The sequence below is a fragment of the Rattus rattus genome, chromosome 11, assembly GCF_011064425.1.
Source record: "Rattus rattus isolate New Zealand chromosome 11, Rrattus_CSIRO_v1, whole genome shotgun sequence".
Taxonomy (NCBI): Eukaryota; Metazoa; Chordata; class Mammalia; order Rodentia; family Muridae; genus Rattus; species Rattus rattus.
In genome coordinates, this window is record NC_046164.1 from 69638893 (window position 1) to 69647100 (window position 8208).

An 8208-nucleotide genomic window follows, 5' to 3' on the forward strand; every position below is an offset into this window, starting at 1 on the left:
TGCCTACGAATCTCTGGGGCTCAGGGGCAGAATGTTCTGATCTGAAACATCATCCATAGAGTCATGTTTTGAATACCTCATCCTCCATTGATCATGCTACTTTAGGAGGTATAAGAGGTGAGACCTAGCTGGAGGAAGTGATCATGTTGGATAGACCCTCGAAGGATATGTCTGAGCCTGGTTTCTCCCCCTTCTCCATGCTTTCTGATCTGCTCGCATGAGAACAATGTGGACCATGTTCCATCAGCCCCAACCCTAACTGATCCACTTTGCCCTCCCGACCATGGTGGTCCGATCGCTCTAAGACCATGAGACAAAATAAACCGCTCTCCCGTAAACTGTTTGTGTCAGGTGTTGAGGTCAAAGCTCTGCAAAATTAACCAGGTGGCGGCTGTGGCCCTGCATGGCATTGTGGGTAGTTGCCCCAAGAACAGCCTCAAATTGAAGCCACTTATTCAATGCTGCTCCGACAAAAGGGATGTTTGTTCCCCTGTGTAGAAAGGGGAAACTGAGGTTCAGAAGGAGGGAGAGACGAAGGGTCCTGGTGGCTGACACAGATGCAGGTAGAGGAGGGTTAAGAGCTGGCAGGAGACTGAGTCTGGGAGAGGTTAAGGTTTCAGACCCCAATTAAAAGCAACAAAACAGAATTTCAGACTCTCTCGCCCAACCTACTGTGACCTCCATGTTACCGGTCTAAGCTCAACGCTGCTTCTTGTAGCTGCTTGAGAGCTCCTGGCTCTCTCCTCAAGGCCACTTCCCTCCTCTGGCCTCCTGGGGCCTTGGGCTATCATGCTTAGCAGGAATGAGCAAGCCGATTAATTGTTCCTGAAGCACTTAGACACTCTCAGGCGACAAGAGCCGAGTCACAACAGCATTACTTCATTACTATCCCATAGAGACAGGGTCATCAGCCAGGCTTGAAAACAGGACTCAAAGCCAGCAGCCAGAGGAGCCTTTCTCACAGGAGTGGTCCTGGGGGACAGTGGCAGTCACTTAGCACCTTGCAAAGCCCTGGGGACATCCTAGAGAGTAGAGTTCCAGGCAGTCGACCTCTCTGGGGACTCCTGCTCTGGCCTGGCCTTGGTCTGCTGCACTCTGAAGAGAGGGGAGCGGTGGCCCGGCATGCATGGGTGGGCTGAGCAACTTGAGACACATATGACTCTGTGTGCAGGATGCCAGAGGATTTGTCATACATGTGGCAGGCTGGCTTCCATTAGTCTCACTCAGAACTAACAGCAAGTTTGTTTAATCCGCAAATCCAGGACGCCTGCCAGGCACCTGGCTGAATGGGCACTGGTGAGTTCCGTCACTCATTCATCCTTTCTGCGACCCTCCCAGCAGTCTGTTGACCTCTGGATGGTGATGGCTTCCTCTTTCCACTGAGGCCCTCCTGCCTGCCGTACCAGTGTTGAGGACACAGTCTGATACCGTAAAGGCCATAGTACCTGCTAATCATCCAGTCACCTGAGCCCTGCTGTGGTTTGTGTCCTAACTGTTTCCATCCCACTGGCTCCTGGCACCAGGTCGCCATGGGTACAGATCTGCAGTTCCTCTCACATTCGTGCCATCCTGGGAGTCAACAGCACCCCCTAGGCACCATTCCGCAGCACTGCCACCAGCATCATCCCTCATCACTGACACCCTGGGCTGCCTCCAGCATCACCAGAGGACCAAGCGCTGACCAAGCACCTCAAGGACTGAGTAGTGACCATGCACCTCCTGCAGATCGAGCAATCGCCAAGAACCTGTCATTCACCAAGCATTCGCAGAGTCCCCTGGGTGCCGGCCAGTGCACAGTGCAAAGGACATAACCCACCCTCTGACACTAACAGCCTCTTTGGGCTCCTGTTGAACAGATATTGCTGCCATTCTACTGGCCCTGAACTAAGAGGGGTGCAAGGGCAAACGTTCTTCCATAGTTACCGTGGGCATTGCACTGCCCGAGAGTATGGAAGTCCCAGCGCAGGCCACTCCATCTTCAGAGGAGATCTGAGGAAAGCCTGGGCTTTCCTGGCCATTCAAGCATCTCCAGCAGCCAACAAGGAGGGTAGTTTTGTCTCTGTGCCCTTGTTAGGATCTCCCAACCCCCATGCTGACCATCCAGTTCATCCTGATGTCCTGGGGGGAGGGGAGTGACTGGGCTTGGCTTCCATTTGCGCCCTGCGGCCCACAACCCATCCTGGAAGGATGCGGGCGCGATCTGTCCTGTGAGTGAGGTAGAAGGTGTTGGTGGACAGTGACTTCTCCAGGCAGCTCAGGTGCAGAGCAAAAGAGGGCTTAGACAAGATGCGAGCTCTTGTGTGCCAGTGGTCCAGGAGCTCTGGACTCAGCAGCTGCCTACAGATACCTGTTAAGCCCATGTCTGTGAACCAGGTTGTATGTCTGCACAAACTATCAGCCACAATCCGTGGTTCCCGTGAAACCAGCACCAAGGCCCTAAGTTTTTCCAGGGCTGTCTGGAGCCTCAGTGCCAGAACCCGGTCACCCGGTTCAAAGACAGGATATTACATCATAGCCCAGTGGAGGAGCATAGGCCACTGGACAGAAACCAGGTGTGCACTCCCAGAACCTCATCTGTGGTGTGCAACCCCTACTTGCTCCCAATCCAAAGTCTGGGCACTCACCCCAAAGTGGAGTCAGGGCTGCTTAGCAGTCAGGCTCCTGAACTGGCCAGCTCTGAAGTCCAGCCCAGCATGGGGCCGGGAGTGAGCTGCTGACGGCTAGTTAGACATTATGGCTGGGGGTGGGGTAACAGGAACAGAAGCCTGTATGTAATAGAGTTGACCATAGTCATACATTGACCCTACACATGTATTGCCTGGACACAACATGACACGCACGGCTCCCAGGAGACCCCGTTCCACCTCTCTGACTTCCCATATCTGAGGACATGAGCTCCCTTCGATCTCAGCCAGTAAATCCCATGGATGCTGTCCCCAGTGGACACAGAAAAGGTAGCAGAGCCAACAGCCTGATCTACTTGTCTCTGGCAAGCCTCCTCAACTCATGCTAAGCCCCTCATGCCTTGGGTCCTCTAGAATGGAGAGGGTTACCCTGTCCCTGTGATTTCAGAGGACCTATCACAAGCCATGTTTACCTGGCAGAGTGGATGAGGGGCTGTGAGGAGGCTGCAGCTCCACCCTGCTCCCCTTTGCTGGGTGTGAGGACCCCAGCTCTGCCTCAGCATAGCTGGCCTGTCGTCCCCCACAGTCCTGCTCTGGACCCCACTCTTCTTATCCACACAGTAGGACCGAGCACAGATCCTGTGACGCCACAATCCTAGAATACTGTCCAGCATCCAGAACAGACCTTTCCCCTACTCTGGTCCTTCAGGGCACTTTGCTGAGGGGCGGGCACTCTCCAGAGCTTGCACCGTCCTGCAGAGAGCAGAGCTGGGGCCCGGGAAGCATCTGTCCTTGTGGCACAGAAGAACCTGGGAACAGTTGTGGCTGTGCCTCCAGCAGCTGGACCCGCCTCCCGGCAGCACAGGGCTGATAATTAAGAATCAGGTTTCCACTGAGCTCTATTACCGAGAGGGGTTGTAAATCAACAGAGAACATTTTTATCGTAGGACGAAAATTAATTATTTAGTGTCGAACATGTTTGTGCTCACTTAACTGCCAGCAGGGGTGGCAGAGTGTCAGCCACACAATCCCAGCTCAGACAGCTTATAGAAGTGGCCTTATAAAACCCTGGGAGCAGAGGGAAACTGAGGCGCAGAAACGCAAAGGGCCTGTGCAGAGTTCACCTGCCACAAAAGACAGCCCTCCGACAACGATGCAGAGTTCAGGGCCTCTTGCTTTGTCTTTGGTGTGCACACATTACTGGTGGCACTCGGGGAGTGGGGTCCATGTTCAGACAGGTAAGCAGGCAGGCAGGCCCTGACCCTCTGCTGGCACCCACCCTCCTCTCCATTGCCCCCTGACTGTGTGGGCAGTGCTGCAAGATTTGGGGAGCTATGTCCACACTGCCAAGAAGTAGAGGTGGGTCCTCAGAGCCTCAAGCCATTGGAGAATTTCCAGTCTCCATCAGCCTCTACCATTGAGACCGACAATCCTGGTGTTCTCAGTCTGATGGTCTGTCTGAAGAGAGAGGGGTTACTTAAGGATAGGGCCCTGAATCCCACTGATGGATTGTAGATGAGAAGGAACCTACCTTTGTACCAGTCGTGTGACCAAAGGACCCCTGGATACTCCGAGAAGGGCTGTCCTATGGTTCCTGGGGGTCATCCCTGTCTCACATTCTCCTTCCCTTGGCCCCACACTTAAGCCTCCCATGAAGGGAATCAATGTCCTCATGGCCACACCCAAAACGGAGCCTGCCCTCACCACAGTCTCCTAGGATGGGGCAGCCAAAGGGCCCAAAAGGAGTCCCCTAAAATTTAGAATCAGGACAGAAGACTCAGGCACAGGTTAACGCAAGGCTGGCTTCAGGCTTTCGGTGGCAGTCTCCCCCATAGGCCACAGTATCTGGTGGAGCGCCCAGAGCTGCTCCAGGAGGGGCAGTCAGGGCTGTAATCCCAGCATCTGCCTGTAGGTTTGCTGGAGAGGTAGGAAAAAGAGAGAACTCATGCTTCTGAGAGAAGCCAAGGAATGAGCTCCTTCCCCACATACCCCTGGTACTTCTGAACCTGGACAGACCTGCTAAAGAGTTATATCCTTCAGAGGAGCCATGACTGTGCTATGAGAGAAGCTGGACAAGTCACTGCAGAGGGGACATACATGCTGTGATGTGAAAAAGAACCTGAGGTTTGGGGGTTAATTGGCCTCTCTGTTCTTTGATTCCTCCCTGAAAACGCAGTTCATCACAGCACCCTGGATGAGAGCCAGCCATGAGCACTGAGCCTAAGAACAGTTTAGAGCAGTGCCTGGTGCCAGGGAAGGTCTCTGGTGCAGGCCTGTCATGTGGTACAGACTTGACTATCACCTTATGACCACACTCCCTACGGCCTCTGGGACAGAGCAGGGAGCAAACAGGAATTGCCTGAGGCATCACTCTCTGAGGAGCCTGAATCTTGCCATCTATGTTGTCATGGTGCTGATGGTGATGGTGAGGCTGGGAAGTGGTAACGGTGATGGTTACTATGGTGGTGGTGGAAGTGGTCATAATTGTGGTGACAGTGGCAGGTGGTGGTGAGAGCAGTGATGGTAGTTATGGTGATGGCAGAGACCACTCACTCCGATCTCCCGTCATAACGTTGGTGGTGGTGATGATGGTGATGATGATGGCAGTGATGGGGTGACAGAAGTGAAGGGTGACGGTAACAGTAACGATGATGGTGACAGTGGTCATAGAGGCTGTCATAGTTAGCTTCAATTGTCAGCTTGACACAAACCTGGAGTCTCCCGGGGAGAGGAAACCTCAAGTGAAGACTGGCTTCCATCAGATTGGACTATGGCCATGCCATGGGGCATTTTCTTAATTGCAAATTGATACAGAAGTCCCCAGCTCACTACGGGTAGTGCCATCCCATGAAGGGGAGTCTGAACTGGATAAGAAAGCTAGCTGAGCAAGCCTGAACAAGCAAACCACTGAGCAGAGTTCCTCCATGGTCTCTGCTTCAGTTCCTGCCTCTGGGTTCCTGTCTTGAGTTCCTGCCTTGGCTCCCATCAATGATGATCTGTAACCTGTCAGCCAAATGAATCTTGTGGAAAGCTGCTCCTCGTTAGCGTTTTATCACAGCCACATGTGAGGCAAGGAGCGATGCTAGGGTGGAGGTGGGCCAATGGCCATGGCAGTGGTGTTGATGGGAGTCAGTGGTGGGAGAGGATGGTGCTTGTACTTGCTGTGAATAACACACCATGACCAACAGTAGCTTACGGAAGAGGTTTATTTTGGCTACAGAGGGATAAATGTCCTTCATGACAGGACAGCAGGACAGCAAGCAGCAGGCATGCTGGTTGGAGCAGGAAGCTGGGATCTCACACCAAAGCAAGCTGGAAGTAGCATGAGGCTTTATACCCTCATTTGTCCAGTGAGCGACACGCTTCCTCCAGGAAGAATGAATCTTCTAAATCTCCCCAAATGGCAGCACCAACTAGGACTGAGCATTCGAAAACTGAATGCTCGCTCTAACCGCTGCCGTCCTGGAGATGGGGATGATAGCAATGGTGGTGACTGTGGTAGGCTAAAGTTAAGAGGAATAGAGGAGGGGAGGCCAGGCAGGGCAGGGGCTATGGGACACAATTTTGAAAGCTGGCATACTCACCCTTGCCTTGGGGGCAGCTTCAGTTTACATGCATGTGCTCTGAAGATGGCAGGAGTGGTGGGTGGATGAAGATTTATACCAGTAATACTAGTACCAAGAACTGGTAGGCTAGGAAACTCACAGCTCTTACCAAAAGCAAGGGACCGGATTTCACGCTAGACACGAGGCGCCGTTGCTGCCCTGAATGCAGTTGCTGCCAGGCCAAACTCCACACCTGGTGTGGACTTGCTTTGCATCCCATGTCCCCAAGCCTTCTTCCCCACCTTTAAAATGGGGCCATAACCCCTTTGTGTCACCTTCCTGGTGGATAGATGTACAATGGCAGAGTATGATTGCACGATGTGGCTTGAAGATGGGGTTGGTACCACCAGCGTGGTCCTGGTGATCTAAATGCAGTAAACTTCCTCGCCAGTGCTTGGGAAAGGATACTTTCCAACTTGGCAGGTGCATGTGACATCGTGAGACCAGGGGGACCTGAGAGCACCTCATTACCAGGGTCTGGGGACATCAAAAAGGACTCCACTGCACATCAGAGGTCCTAGTTATGAGCATGTATTAATATTTTCAACACGGGTATTTACAAGCTTCCCCAGAGACAGCCCTGATGGGTTGCAGGGTCGCACTGGGCTGAGGAGAGCATATTGATCTGGGGGAGAGGTCAGTGGATCCAGACCTGAATCTATAAGACACTGAAATCCATCAATCCAGTTCCCAGGCTGCAGGAGTGACACCCAACCCCACTGTGGTCTTCACAGCCTGGTCAATATGGCTCCATTAGGGCCACCACCCTAAGTCCCCCACCCGGCTGTCACCTCTGTGCTGTCCAGATTAATATGTTTCTTGGCATTTCGTTCTGTGTCCATTAGTGTCACATTGCCAGCTGACCGGTTGTTCAGTCATCGATCCCAGGAAGGCCTCCTCAGTGGAGCTGAGCCCTGTGAGGTCAGCAGGGGACACAGTGACAGCTTCTCCTAGCCTAAGGGCAAAGGCCACTAAGCTTCCCAGAGTCCATCTTCTGGGAACAGAGTCTGGTGTCCTGACTGAAGCTGCAGGGGCCAGAGTTTCTGTGTCCACTCCTGCTAAACCACCCTGTCTTGCCCAAAGGTGATCATGGCTATTGAGTTCCAGGCAAGCCCTGGGGGGCACTGTCATTGTGTGGAGGTCGTAAACCCAAGTGTCTGAGATTAGCTGTCACTTATCAAGTTCACAGTTGATGAGCGAGACAAGCTAATAAGCGGGGCCATGTCTGTGTGGCCTCCCAACCCCCAACCACATTCTCCCCACCTTCCATTGGGTGCACCCCCAGCTGACAGGGCTGTGCTGCATGGTGGGTATCGCTGCCAGAGGGCACCAGGCTGCCCCATGGTAGAGCCCATGCATTTGAAGAGAAGCGTGCTGAGGGACAGGCTGCAGGGCTGAAGCAGGGAACCAGAACCAGCTTGGGCACAGGTGGAGGCCTGGACTTCTGACCCAGGGCTGGGTAGGACAAAGAATAGGAGAAGTAAAGGGTGTTAAAAAAGTATACAGGTGACCCACCATGAGCCGTCAGACAGGAAGACTGGGCAAAGTGTCTCTGGCTTGTTCAGCCTCATCTGCACTACCTTATCTCAGCCCTTGGGCTTCATGCTGGCCTCATCGGCTTGGAATCCCCAAATAACAGGAGGGACAGTAGCTGTTAGAATTCCTATTGTGCCATGTGTCCTTCTGTGACTATAGTATGGTCTCATGACAGAGACACAGTCTGGGGAGGGGGACCAGATGGCAGTGCCACCCAAACCCAGCTCCATGCTCCCTGACCAGCCATGTGTGGCCAAACAGCACTCAAAGGGCCTTGGCTTGTTCAGAGCCAAGGTCCACAGCTCATCCCTAAGGAGCAGTCGGGAATGTCTGTCCTTCTGTTCTCCCACTTGGCAGGTGGCTTTTCCTCCTGCTCCCTGGTGCGGCAGTTGGGGACTTCTGCTGAAAGACTGTATGACAGCTGAGATCCCCTTGTCCCCAGG